The 13,690-nt window shown below is 44.3% G+C and overlaps 1 protein-coding gene and 1 long non-coding RNA gene across 4 annotated transcripts in view; one reads left to right on the forward strand and one right to left on the reverse strand.

Moving 5' to 3' along the window:
- The window catches only part of HIPK1 (homeodomain interacting protein kinase 1), a 49,728-nt gene extending 49,399 nt beyond the window's left edge, over window positions 1–329 (reverse strand). The window contains exon 1 of the mRNA XM_015430777.3: window positions 121–329. The gene's annotated coding sequence lies outside the window, so the exon portion shown is untranslated. The remainder of the gene's footprint in view (window positions 1–120) is intronic.
- On the forward strand, window positions 100–6,854 carry LOC123567520 (uncharacterized). Of its 3 annotated transcripts, none has more exons than XR_012416234.1 (3): window positions 100–165; window positions 1,275–1,428; window positions 6,518–6,854. It is a non-coding gene; the product is annotated as an uncharacterized lncRNA (long non-coding RNA). The 3 variants fall into 3 exon arrangements; XR_006690490.3 differs by lacking the exon at window positions 100–165 and adding an exon at window positions 383–442; XR_006690491.3 differs by lacking the exon at window positions 100–165 and adding an exon at window positions 383–425.
- The last annotated feature ends 6,836 nt before the right edge of the window (window positions 6,855–13,690 follow it).

Genomic DNA, 13,690 nt, shown 5'->3' on the forward strand with positions numbered 1-13,690 from the left:
CTTGCTCCGCAGCCGCCGTTGTCGCCAGACCCGACGAGCGGAACGCCGAGCGGCCGCCCCTCAACCCGGACGGCCCCGCCTCGCCGGAACTATTCACCCGCCCCGCGCCATGACACCTACTGAGGCGGAAGTGCAGATGAATGGACTCTCTAGGACGACCGCATAGTACTGATCGCAGTGGGAGTGGGTGGGCCTCGAGTGGGTGGGCCTCCGTGGGGAGCCAGCGTGGATCGAGTGCGGGGGCTGGGCTTCCCGCCCCCTCCGCACCGTAGACTCCGCGGTGATTTAAAGGTGCCTGGCAGTGGTAGGGGATCCAACTGTAAAATGTCATCCCAGCTAGTGTGACATCACCAGTCTAGTGTGACACCCCCAGAGCCTGGGCAGTGTACAGGAAGACAGTGCCTAGCAGAGGAGCTCCACTGCCGGTGAGGGATTACCTCAGGTTAGGTTTTAATGTTTCGTTGCCGTCTAGAGACGTTCTAGCAATGTGACATCTGTGTACCCTATCTGGAAGTCTCCCTGTACGTCAAGAGCCCCTTAGGGGAGTCTCCCATTGCCGCCTTGGGAACCTATGTTTACATTAGGAAGAGAGAGAATAGCTGTAATCTGAACTTAAACGCTCAAAACATGCAGTGAGCGAATGCTAGCATAATTTTCTTGCCTCTACCAGAAGGAAGTAAGGCTGGGTATTTAGGAAACAGAACGCGTTGGCACAACATTCTGAGAAAAAGGACACTGAAAATTAGGTTATCCTAATGGAAAAGCAGTTGCGACCTCCCAAAATCAAGAGATTCTGCAGGACTTCCGATATATCTCCTGCTGTGTAAAATATTCAGATTCCTGAAGTGGGGGACATTTTTAAGGCAACTGTAATCTCTTCATTTTTTCCATCCCACAAGTGCTAGAGGCAGCAGTGATCTGAGCCCTAGAAAGTGACTGTCCGGCATCATCGGTATTTGCATATACTCTCTGAAGAGAAGGGCAGATGTGGCTAAGACAAAATTCTACCATCAAGTTTTGTTTCTCAGATCTCACTCATTAACATCTTTGATTTCCTTGGATCCCCATAACATACACACACCAAAAAAAACCTATAATTTTTGTAAAATGTGCTAAAGTACCTTTTAAGGGAAGTCATTTGACTTTCTCTCTGGCTTAACAACACGGGGAGCAGTTCCATTTTATCTGGAACAGGGAAGTTTATTTCCCTAGAGAAGTAGGGTTACCAAAAATGTTCGATCCCACAAGGCAGTTTTGTTTGCATATTTTCACAGAAACTTCCTTCAACTACTTAAAGAACTTAAAGTCCTCGCGTTGGGCCAACCTAGGAAATATGAAGACAAAAAGAGTGGGTAAACGTGCCTGCTTGATGAGCCAGAAGAAAAGGCAGAAACCTGTGGTCTGGGTATAACAGATCCTGCTCAAAATGTAAGCTTCAAACACACTGTTTATCATGCCTTCGTTCAACCTAACTCTCTGACATGTTCCTAAACTCCTGCTCTCTCAAGGCATGTCCCTTTCCTCTTTTCAAATATCTCTCAGAATTCACCTCTCGGGAACCTTTGCTGATTGACTCTTATTTTATTTGAATTCTACATCATCATCTGATTACTTAAATTAACCTGTACCTTCTTTATTTATACTTGTTAACCTCTATTTTCATTGCTTTTAGGTCCTCAGTCTTTCTCACTATACGGGGAGCTTCTTAAAGTCTGTATTTTCTCCTCTTTAGTATCATTCATTCATTCATCCAGCAAACTGCTGTGTGCCTGCTCTGTGCTATACACTCTTCTAGACACTGGGTCAGGTATGCATGAGACAGATGAATAAGGCATGGTCTTTTCCCTCAGGCACCTTACAGTCTATTGAGGCAAAAACGTGTGCAGACATATATAAGATAAGCGAGAGAGTCGGAGAAGAACATCAGAAGTGATATTTGAGCATAGTAAGGTCAAAGAAGTTTCAAAGTTTCATCATTTGTCCATTCCGTAACTATTTACAGAGCATCTTCTGTGTGCCAGGCACTATATAAGAAATTAAGGGGCTGGGTGTTGTGGCTCATGCCTGTAATCCCAGCACTTTGGGAGGCCAAGACGGGTAGATCACCTGAGGTCAGGAGTTTGAGACCAGCCTGGCCAACATGGTGAAACCCCATCTCCACTAAAAATGCAAACATTAGCCAGGTGTAGTGGTGCATGCCTGTAATCCCAGCTACCCGGGAGGCTAAGGTAGGACAATCACTGGAACCCAGGAGGTGGAGGCTGCTGTGAGCCGAGATCGCACCATTGCACTCCAGCCTGGGCGACAGAGTGAGACTCCGTTTCAAAAAAAAAAAAAGAAAAAAGAAATTAAGGAGACACAGAAGAAAAGGCATGGTCTGTTCCCTGAAGGAGCTTACAGTTAAGCAGAGAAGTGGCAGGATATAGAAGTAATAAGGTAAATTGAGTCAGATTTTGAAAGGCAATGTAGAGCTGTTAGAAGTTTATTCGCACAGGTGGCCAGGCACAGTGGCTCATGCCTGTAATCCCAGCACTTTGGGAAGCCAAGGTGGCAGATCACTGGAGGTCAGGAGTTCGAGACCAGCCTGGCCAACATGGTGAAACCCCGTCTCTACTACAAATACAAAAATTAGCCGGATGTGGTGGCATATGCTTGTAATCCCAGCTACTCAGAAGGCTGAGGCAGGAGAATCTCTTGAACCCGGGAGGCAAAGGTTGCAGTGAGCCAAGATCGTGCCATTGCACTTTAGCCTGGGCAAACACAGCGAGACTGTCTCAAAAAAAAAGTTTATTCAGATGGGTAATGTGAGAGAGAACTAGTGATGGTGAAGGAAGATAGCTGGCTGGAGTGGGTAAAGACTGGAGAAAGGGATCCTAATCAGAAAACTATGATGAGGGTTTGATTAAACAGGAAAGAAGGCGAGAAAGGGGCAGATATGTGAAATATATCCTCCTAAACAAAGACAGAGCAGCTGGAGAGGGAGATGGAGCAGTTAGCAATTGGAAGCATTCAAGTCTCATTCAGGGTCTGACATCCTTCTAGGACCTAGAGCCTAGATTCAGTGTTGCAGGCAAGAAGTCACTTGCCCAAGAGTGGCAGTGCTTAAGACCAAATAGGAGAAGCTGACGAGAAGGCTGTGTCTTGAGACAAACTGAACCATGAAGCTAGGCAAACTCTTCAAACAAATTATGAATCCTAGGGGCTAGGAAAAAAAGAGAATTTAAATAGAAATCAACAGGTTGTGAAACTGGGAAAATCAGATTAGCGTGAAGGTCTGCAGTAAAGGATAAAAAGCAGAAAAGTCCCTTGAGCCAACAGGAGGAGAACTTCAATGATTTTTTTTCAAATCCAGAACCCAGGATACTTTTTATTTGGAAATAATGTTAAACATACAGATATGTTGCAAGAGTGACAAAAAGAGGACCCATATACCTGTTACCCAGATTATTAACATCTTGCCCCTTTTGCTTTATCATTTGCAGTTATAGATAGATAGAGTTCTATTACACACATACATGCTTTTTTGTTTGTTTGTTTTTTGACAGTCTCACTCTGTCACCCAGGCTGGAGTGCAGTGGCGTGATCTTGGCTCACTGCAACCTCCGTCTCCTGGGTTTAAGTGATTCTCCTGTCTCAGCCTCCTGAGTAGCTGGGATTACAGGTGCCCACCGCCACACCCGGCTAATTTTTTTGTATTTTAGTAGAGACGGGGTTTCGCCGTGTTGCCCAGGCTGGTCTCGAACTCGTGAGCTCAGGCAATCCACCCACCTTGGCCTCCCAAAATGCTAGGATTATAGGTGTGAGCCACCACACCCGGCCCACATACATTTTTTTTTTCTGAGCAGTTGAAAGTAAATTGCATGCATCATGCTCATTTACCACATAATACTTGAATATCCTAATAAGTACATTATCTTATATAAACAAAATACATACAATTATTGACTCCAGGAAATTTAACATTGCTGTAACACTTTACCATCCATGTTCCAGATGTTGTCAGTTGATCCAATAACATCTTTTTTAGCATTTTTTTCTTTTCCAGCACAAGATTCAGTTTAGGATCATATATTACATTTAATTGTCATGTCTCTTTAGTGTTCTTTAATCTGGCACAGTTCCTCAGCTTTTCTTTGTCTTTGATATTTTTGAAGAATACAGGCCTTTTTCTGGTAAAAGGGTAATAAAATGTTCTTCACAGCTGGGCGCGGTGGCTCAGGCCTGTAATCCCAGCACTTTGGGAGGCCGAGGCGGGTGGATCACCAGGTCAGGAGATTGAGACCATCCTGGCTAACACGGTGAAATCCTGTCTCTACCATAAATACAAAAAGAAATTAGCTGGGCGTGGTGGCGGGCGCCTGTAGGCCCAGCTACTCGGGAGGCTGAGGAAGGAGAATGGCGTGAACCCGGGGACAGAGCTTGCAGCGAGCCAAGATGGCGCCACTGCACTCCAGCCTGACAACAGAGCGAGACTTCGTTTCAAAAAAAAAAAAAAAAAAGGCCGGGCGCGGTGGCTCAAGCCTGTAATCCCAGCACTTTGGGAGGCCGAGATGGGCGGATCACGAGGTCAGGAGATCGAGACCAGCCTGGCTAATACGGTGAAACCCCGTCTCTACTAAAAAATACCACAAAAAAACTAGCCGGACGAGGTGGCGGGCGCCTGTAGTCCCAGCTACTCGGGAGGCTGAGGCAGGAGAATGGCGTAGACCCGGGAGGTGGAGCTTGCAGTGAGCTAAGATCCGGCCACTGCACTCCAGCCTGGGCGACAGAGCAAGACTCCGTCTCAAAAAAAAAAAAAAAAAAGTTATTCATTTTAGGATATCCTCATTTTAGGTTTGTTGTTTATGTTTGTCTGATGTTTACTTATAATTAGATTCAGGTTATCCATTTCTGGCCAGAATACTTCATGTATGATATTGTGCCCTCAGGATATTATATCCGAAGGCACATAATGTCCCTCTGTCCTTCACTGGAGATAGTAATTTTGATTACTTTGTCAAAGGATCTGATTTCTCACAGTGCATTTACTATTTTTTCCTTGTAATTAATGAGCAATCTATGGGGACACATCTTAGACAATGCAAATATCTGGCTCCTCTTTAAACGTTTTCCTCTAGATTTAGCATCTATTGTGTTTTGCCTGTACCAATCCTCCCTTGTCTCTTATTTAGTTAGTTGGTTTTTTAGTTATCTATTAATGATACAGACTTATGGACTACTACTTTTTTCAATGGTTTATAATTCATTACTGTCCTTAATTATTTTGGAACTTGAATTTTCCAGATTTAGTCATGGATACCCTTTCAAGTTGGCTCCTGTGTCTTTTTCAGCATGTCTCCAAAATAGGATGCTCCAGATTCATCTTGTACTTTCCATGCCCCAGCCCCAGAATCAGCAGTTTCTCTGAGGAGTCCTGGATTGCTATTTCTTTAATGTGGAACTATATTAGAAAATAAGATCTGAGCCGGGCATGGTGGCTCACGCCTGTAATCCCAGCACTTTGGGAGGCCGAGGTGGGTGGATTGCTAAGTCAGGAGTTCAAGACCAGCCTGGCCAAGATGGTGAAACCCCATCTCTAAATACATCTAAAAATACAAAAACTAGCCAGGTGTGGTGGCAGGTGCCTGTAATCCCAGCTACTTGGGAGGCTCAGGCAGAGAATTGCTTGAACCCGGGAGGCAGAGGTTTCAGTGAGCCGAGATCACGCCACTGCACTCCAGCCTAGGCGACAGAGCGAGACTCGGTCCCCGCCCCACAAAAAAGATCTGAGCACTAGGCCCACAATGATTTATTACTGAATGCTTGGATATGAATGTCAGCCCTTTAGTTTCCCTACTAATCCCTTTCCTCAGAGTTGCAAGACTTAGGTATCACCAAGATTCTTCTCTTAAGACTCCTTTTGAGTATCCTTAACAGAGAAAGCTTGCATAGGGAAATTTGGCAGACACTGTACATTGCCTATTCAAATGAATAGTTAGGGATAGCTAACTTCTCTAGGAAACAATCCCCATACCTCAGGGGCTTATGGAAAGGTCACAGCTAGCTGGTCCATAATGGCATGTGCCTGTAGTCCCAGCTTCTCAGGAGGCTGAGGCAGGAGGATTGCTTGAGCCCAGGAGTTCAAATCCAGCCTGGGCAACATATTGAGACCCCCATCTCTAAGGCAGATAGATTAGATACATAGATAGATGGATAGACTGACAGATAGATAGATAGATAGATAGATAGATAGATAGATAGACAGATAGATAGATTCTGATTTTCAAGAGAGCGGTTTTAGTGGCATAGTGGGGGCAGACGCTGTGTGGTTCCTACACAGGATTACTCATAGTATGAGTGGTGACTGACAAGCTGGGAAGAATGGTTTGGTCCAACTGAATGATAGAATCTATTCTGGTCAATACCCATATTCAGCTCTTAATATCCAAGGAATCTGCTTGGGTCCACATAAGCTACATCTGAGAAGTCATGAAATGAATCATTTTGACAACGTTCTCTATCACTTCTCTTCTCACAGGAATAAACCAGGAAAAGTTGTTCTGGCCCCTCATCTGGTTTCATGATGGACAATATCTAGCATGAGAGTGACAGGGATTAGAATAATGGACATTTTGGGGACTGCGTTCTAGCAGAAATGATGGAATAGTGGAACAGGAGTTTGGATGAAGCGGCATCCTATGGGATTAAAGAAGATTTGAATACAAGCTTTCCTAATAAATGAAAGGGAAGGTGAAACTAGAGCATGCTGATGGCTGCACAGCATTGTGAATGCACTAAATGCAGTAACTGTCCACTTTAAAATGTTTAGTAATATGTCAATTTTATCTAAATAAAAAAAAGGAGCAACATAGTGAGACCTTGTCTCTAAAACAATTTTATTCAGATGTCATGGAGGATAAAACTTTCTTTTTTTAATTAGCCAGGCATGGTGGCACACACCTGTAGTCCCAGCTATTCAGGAGGGTAAGGTGGGAGGATTGCTTGAGCACGGGAAATTGAGGCAGCAGTGAGCTATGATCTTGTCACTACACTCCAGCCTGGGCAACAAAACAAGACCCTGTCTCAAAAAAAAAAAAAAAAAAAAGTGGGGTGGCAGGGAAGGAGGTTTTCAGGATTTAGAGACAAGGCACAATTACCCTTAATTTTCAAGGGTCAACCCAGAGACTATTGTAGGGGAAAGAACAAATGCCTTGACTCCTTATACAACCCATGTTTACGACTCCTCAGACCCTCCTTCCTCCATAATCATTTCTAATGTCTCCCTTTTCCACACATAATGATCTTACTCTTTCTCACTTTTCTCATATACCAACCGTTTATTTAGCAAAAGCAAGGAATAGTGCTTTTACTCCCTTTCCTTGGGTCATCATTTCTCATTATTATGCTTCCTCTGTTCTGTAGTTTCTCACCTTTTTTTTTTTTTTTTTTTTTAGATAGAGTCTTGCTCTGTCACCCAGGCTGGAGTGCAGTGGCCAGATCTCAGCTCACTGCAAGCTCCCCCTCCTGGGTTTACCCCGTTCTCCAGCCTCAGCCTCTCGAGTAGCTGGGACTACAGGTGCCCGCCACCTCACTCGGCTAGGTTTTTTGTATTTTTTAGTAGAGACGGGGTTTCACCATGTTAGCCAGGATGGTCTCGATCTCCTGACCTCGTGATCCGCCCGTCTCGGCCTCCCAAAGTGCTGGGATTACAGGCTTGAGCCACCGCGCCCGGCCACGTTTTCTTTTTTAAAAAGTCATCCTCCCCACTCTAAGATTCTCACCTTTTCCTTCACCAACTGTTACACAGCATTTAGCATCTGCATTCCATATGTCTTTCCCTATCATCAATTTCAAGCAACATCTAAAACCAAAATAAATGGTTTGGGAAGGCACAGAGACCCACATGAAAAGGGCAATGAAGCAGAACAGGAACTTGAAATTTAATAATTGAATATTATTTGTGTTAAGTCATTTTGCACTTCCCACAAACTCAGAAATCCAAAAGCCCCAATGAAGTGTCCCCTGCCCAGCACAATTCCTTACACATGGTTGGTGCTATAACTGTTTTGATGAATAAATTACTGAGTGCTTATTCACAGTGCTCAAAGCATCAGGATCAGTTAACTATAGAATAGGGGTTAGGAAACTTCAAATGGACCCGGTACAATGGTTCCTACTTGTAATCTCAGCTGAAGCAGGAGGATTGCTTGAGTCCAGGAGTTGAAGGACCAGCGTGGGCAACATAGTGAGACCTCATCTCTATGAGAAAAAATTAAAAATTAGCCAGGTGTGGTAGTGTGCACCTGTGGTCCCAGCTACTTGAGAGGGAGGCTGAGGTTGGAGGATTGCTTCAGTACAAGAGATTGAGACTTGTGCCACTGTACTCCAGCCTGAGTGACAGAGCCAGATCCTGTCTCAAAACAAAAACAAAAACAAAAACAAAAAAGAGAAGAAGGGAGGGAGGAAAGAAGTCAGGGAGGGAGGGAGACCTCACATCGGTCACGCCTGTAATTCCAGAACTTCAGGACTGGGAGGCCGAGACAGGAGGACTGCTTGAGGACAGGAGTTCAAGACCAGCCTGAGCAACATAACAAGACCTCATCTCTATTTTAAAAAGAAGAAACCTCAAAATAACAATTATCATCATTGACTGTGAATTTAATTTTTTTTATTATTACTTTTGTAAACTCACTTTGATGAAACCTGTAAGCAGTCAACAAGTGGTTCTTTTCACTCAGGGTAGGATAGGGGAATGTGCTCTATGAAAACCCTAGAGGGTAAATTCTCTGATGTGAAATAGGCTTTTACCTGACCAACCTCACTGCTCCTAGGATTCCAGTATAGAAAAATAGGAGCTTCAGAGCCTGACGTCCATAGGAATCCTGACTCTGGTAGGTATTAGGGTATGATGGTGGGCATCTTAATGAGCCTCACTTTCCTCATCCTGAAAATGAAGATGATAATACCTTTTCCTTAACTCCCTCATTCCATCCATCAGAAAATGTCTTCAGTGGTACTTCCAAAAGATACCCTGGCTGGGCATGGTGGCTCACGCCTGTAATCCCAGCACTTTGGGAGGCCAAGGTGGGCAGATCACCAGAGGTCAGGAGTTTGAGACCAGCCTGGCCAACACAGTGAAAACCCGTCTCTACTAAAAATATAAAAATTAACCAGGTGTGGTGGCAGGCACCTATAGTCCCAGTTACTTGGAAGGCTAAGGCAAGAGAATTGCTTGAACCCAGAAGGCAGAGGTTGCAGTGAGCTGAGATTGTGCCACTGCACTTCAGCCTGAGCAACAAGAGCAAGACTCCATCTCAAAAAAAAAAAAGAAATCCTAAATTTACTAATATTCATCTCTACTGATACCACCTGTGAAATTAGAAAGTCTGTGAGAAGTGAAATATAGAATAACAAATATGGATACTTGATACATCTATGTTGTGTGGGAAATATTTAAAAATTTAAAAATATTGGCCGGGCACGGTGGCTCAAGCCTGTAATCCCAGCACTTTGGGAGGCCGAGACGGGCGGATCACGAGGTCAGAAGATCGAAACCATCCTGACTAACACGGTGAAACCCCGTCTCTACTACAAAATACAAAAAAACTAGCCGGGCGAGGTGGCCTGCGCCTGTAGTCCCAGCTACTTGGGAGGCTGAGGCAGGAGAATGGCATAAACCCAGGAGGTGGAGCTTGCAGTGAGCTGAGATCGCGCTACTGCACTCCAGCCTGGGCGAGAGAGCGAGACTCCATCTCAAAAAAAAAAAAAAAAAAAAATATGGTCAGGCCTGGTGGCTCACGCCTGTAATCCTGGCACTTTGGAAGGGCAAGGTGGGCGGATCACCTGAGGCCTTTTTTTTTTTTTTTTTTTTGAGATGGAGTCTCACTCCATTGCCCAGGGTGGAGTGCAGTGGCGCAATCTCGGCTCACTGCAACCTCTGCCCCCCAGGTTCAAGCAATTCTCCTGCCTCAGCCTCCCAAGTAGCTGGGACTATCACACCCAGCTAATTTTTGTATTTTTAGTAGAGACGGGGTTTCACCTTCTTGACCAAGCTGGTCTTGAACTCCTGACCTCGTGATCCACTTGCCTCAACCTCCCAAAGTGCTGGGATTATAGGCGAGAGCCACCGTGCCTGGCCCTATAATAATCTTAATAATTTAAAAATAAAAAGTAAAGGCCAGGCACGATTGCTCACACCTGTAATCCCAGCACTTTGGGAGGCCGAGGCAGGGGTGATCACCTGAGGTTGGGAGTTCCAGACCAGCCTGACCAACATGGAGAAACCCCGTCTCTACTAAAAATACAAAATTAGCCAGGCATGGTGGCACATGCCTGAAATCCCAGATGCTCGGGAGGCTGAGGCAGGAGAATCACTTGACCCGGGAGGCAGTTTGCGGTGAGCTGAGATCATGCCATTGCTCTTGAGCCTGGGCAATAAGAGTGAAACTCCATCTCAAAAAATAATAATAATAAATAAAAATTAAAATTAAAAGTAAGCGTTGGGTGCGGTGGCTCACGCCTATAATCCCAGCACTTTGGGAGGCTAAGGCAGGCAGATCACTTAAGTTCAGGCATTTGAGACCACCCTGGCCAACACGATGAAACCCCGTGTCTACTAAAAATACTAAAATTTGCTGAGCATGGTAGTTCGTGCCTATAGTCCCAGCTGCTCGGGAGGCTGAGGCAGGAGAATCACTTGAACCTGAGAGGTGGATGTTGCAGTGAGCCGGGGTCGCGCCACTGCACTCCAGCCTGGGCGACAGAGTGAGACTCTGTCTCAAAAAATAAATAAATAAAAATAAATAAATAAAAAGTAAGTACTGTCTGATTAATGAAGTTTTTTAAATTGAAGATTCTTAGTTTCTCAGGAAATGTAACCTCTAACACCAAGACTTGTGTTGACTCCAAAGCAAGTAAAACATGCTATTTCTTTTAAGAAGATAGTTATAAAACATGCCTATTGTAGGAAATAATGTTAATTCATAAAATATTCCAATTATTTACTTATAAACTGGCTTACTCATTTCTTCCTGTTTTCTCATTCCCCACAAATATATGTATTTATATATTATTTTGTGTATACATATGGTTACAGATACACTTTTTCTTTGTGAAAGCTTTGGTGGAGGAAAAGGTATTCTTTTTCACTGTAACTGCTTGTAATAAAAAGGTGCTCTAAAAGATTCCTATCTAGACACAGTGTAAATCCGGCCAGGTGTGGTGACTCATGCCTGTAATCCCAGCACTTTGGGAGGCCCAGGCGAGAGGATCATGAGGCTGGGAGTTCAAGACCAGCCTGGGAAACATAGTGAGACCACATCACTACTTTAAAAAAAAAAAAAAAAAGTCAAATAGAATATAAATTACCTTTCCCCAGCTCCCAGCTCAGTTCACCAATATCTCTGATTGCTGTAAGAGCTTCCTAAGTGGTATCCTGTTTTCATTTTTGCCCCATTCTCTGTTGTTTTCAAAAATATATATCAGATCATATCACTCCCCTAATTTAAAGCACTCCAATAGCTTATAAGTACATTTACAATCAAATTAAAACTTCTTACTTTAAACTATTAAGTCACTTCTGATCCAATACCTGCCACCCTCTCTGACCTCATCTCCTCTTCTTCTCCTTCTGACACACTCTTCTTTGTTTATACATATATCTTTTTTTTTTTTTTTTTAATTTTTATTTTTGGAGACAGAGTCTCTCTCTGTCACCCAGGCTGGAGTGCAGTGGCATAAGCTCGGCTCACCGCAATCTGCACCTCCTAGGTTCAATTCTCCTGCCTCAGCCTCCCGAGTAGCTGGGATTACAGGCATGCACCACCATGCCCAACTAATTTCTTGTACTTTTAGTAGAGACAGGGTCTCATCATGTTGACCAGGCTGGTCTTGAACTCCTGACCCCAGGTCATCTGCCCACCTCGGCCTCCCAAAGTGCTGGGATTACAAGTGTGAGCCACCGTGTCTGGCCTGTGTGTGTGTGTGTGCGTGTGTGTGTGTGTGTGTGTGTGAAATATATATTTCAACTTTTATTTTAGATTCAGGAGGTACATATAACAGGTTTGTTTCATAGGTATATTGGATAATGCTGAGGTTTGAGGTATGACTGATCCCATCACCCAGGTAGCAAGCATAGTACTTAATAGTTTTACAACCCTTGCCCCCCACCCAGTTGTCCCCAGTGGCTGTCATTGCCATCTTTCTGTCTGTGACCACCCAATGTCTAGCTTCCACTTATAAATGAAAGCATGCGGTATTTGGTTTTCTGTTGCCGTGTTCATTTGCTTAGGGTAATGGCCTCCAACTGCATCGTTGTTGCTGCAAAGTAAATTATTTCATTCTTTTTATGGCTGCATAGTATTCCCTGGTGTATATGTACCACATATTCTTTATCCAGTCCACTGGGTTATATTTTTTTTATTTTACACATCACAAGTTACCATTAACCAATCCACTGTTGATGGGCACCTAGGTTGCTTCCGTGTCTTTGCTATTGTGACTAGTGCTGGGTTGGACAGATGAGTGCAGGTGTGTTTTTAGTAGGATGATTTATTTTCCTTTGAATATATGCCCAGAATGGGATTGCTGGGTCAAAGAGTAGTTCTCTTTTAAGTTCTTTCAGAAACCTCCAAACTGTTTTCCACAGGGGCTGAACTAATTTCCACAGGGGCTTATACACTGAACACCAACAATGCATAAGCGTTCCCTTTTCTCTGCAGCCTCACCAGCATCTGTTGTTTTTTGGCTTTTTTTTTTTTTTTTTTTTTTTTAGACGGAGTCTCACTCTGTTGTCCAGGCTGGAGTGAAGTGGCACGATCTCAGCTCACTGCAACCTCTGCCTCCCAGATTCAAGCAATTCTCCTGCCTCACCCTCCTGCGTAGCTGGGACTACAGCCGCCCGCCACCATGCTCGGCTATTTTTTGTATTTTTAGTAGAGATGGGGTTTCACTATGTTGGCCAGGCTGGTCTCAAACTTCTAACCTCATGATCCTTCTGCCTTGGGCTCCCAAAGTGCTGGGATTACAGGCGTGAGCCACTGCATCTGGCCATTTTGACTTCTTAATAATAGCCATTCTGACTGGTGTGAGATGGTACCACACTGTGGTTTTAATTTGCATTTCTCTACACTCACTTCTTGATGTTCCTTAGGCACAAAGCTCATTCCCATCCCATCACAGCCGCTGATTCTGCCTGAACCCTCTACCTATTCCCTACTCTCGGCAACATAGTGAGACCTCGTCTCTACAAAAACGCTTTTTAAATCGGACCTCCCCACCAAGTCTTTACCTGGCTGGCTCATTACTCAGGTCTCATTTTGTTGTCAGTCCCACAGATGTACTTGAGCAAGTAAGCCAGGAGAAAAAGTTTAAAATTGAAGTTTCAGATGTAGTATAATTTCTGGTAATGACAGGGTGGTGAGGTAGAGGGAGAATAAGGTCTTTGAAGATGAAGTCAAGGAAGCTGAGTGGCCAGGGTGTTGAAATCATCCAGAATGATGACAGGGTTCTGAAGGAGGAGAAGGCTGTGAGTCAGCGACTCAAGTCTTGATAAGTGAGAATGGGAAGGAGGGGATGGTGTAGCTAGATAGTATGCACTTCATGGGAGGAGAGATGGCCACAGGAAGAAATGGCAATAATGATTAGGAGGCAGCAAGGAGAGTAAGGAGAACATCAATGTCACCTTCTTACCTTGAAGTGGGGGGAGAAAAAA

The sequence above is a fragment of the Macaca fascicularis genome, chromosome 1, assembly GCF_037993035.2.
Source record: "Macaca fascicularis isolate 582-1 chromosome 1, T2T-MFA8v1.1".
In the NCBI taxonomy this organism is placed as follows: Eukaryota; Metazoa; Chordata; class Mammalia; order Primates; family Cercopithecidae; genus Macaca; species Macaca fascicularis.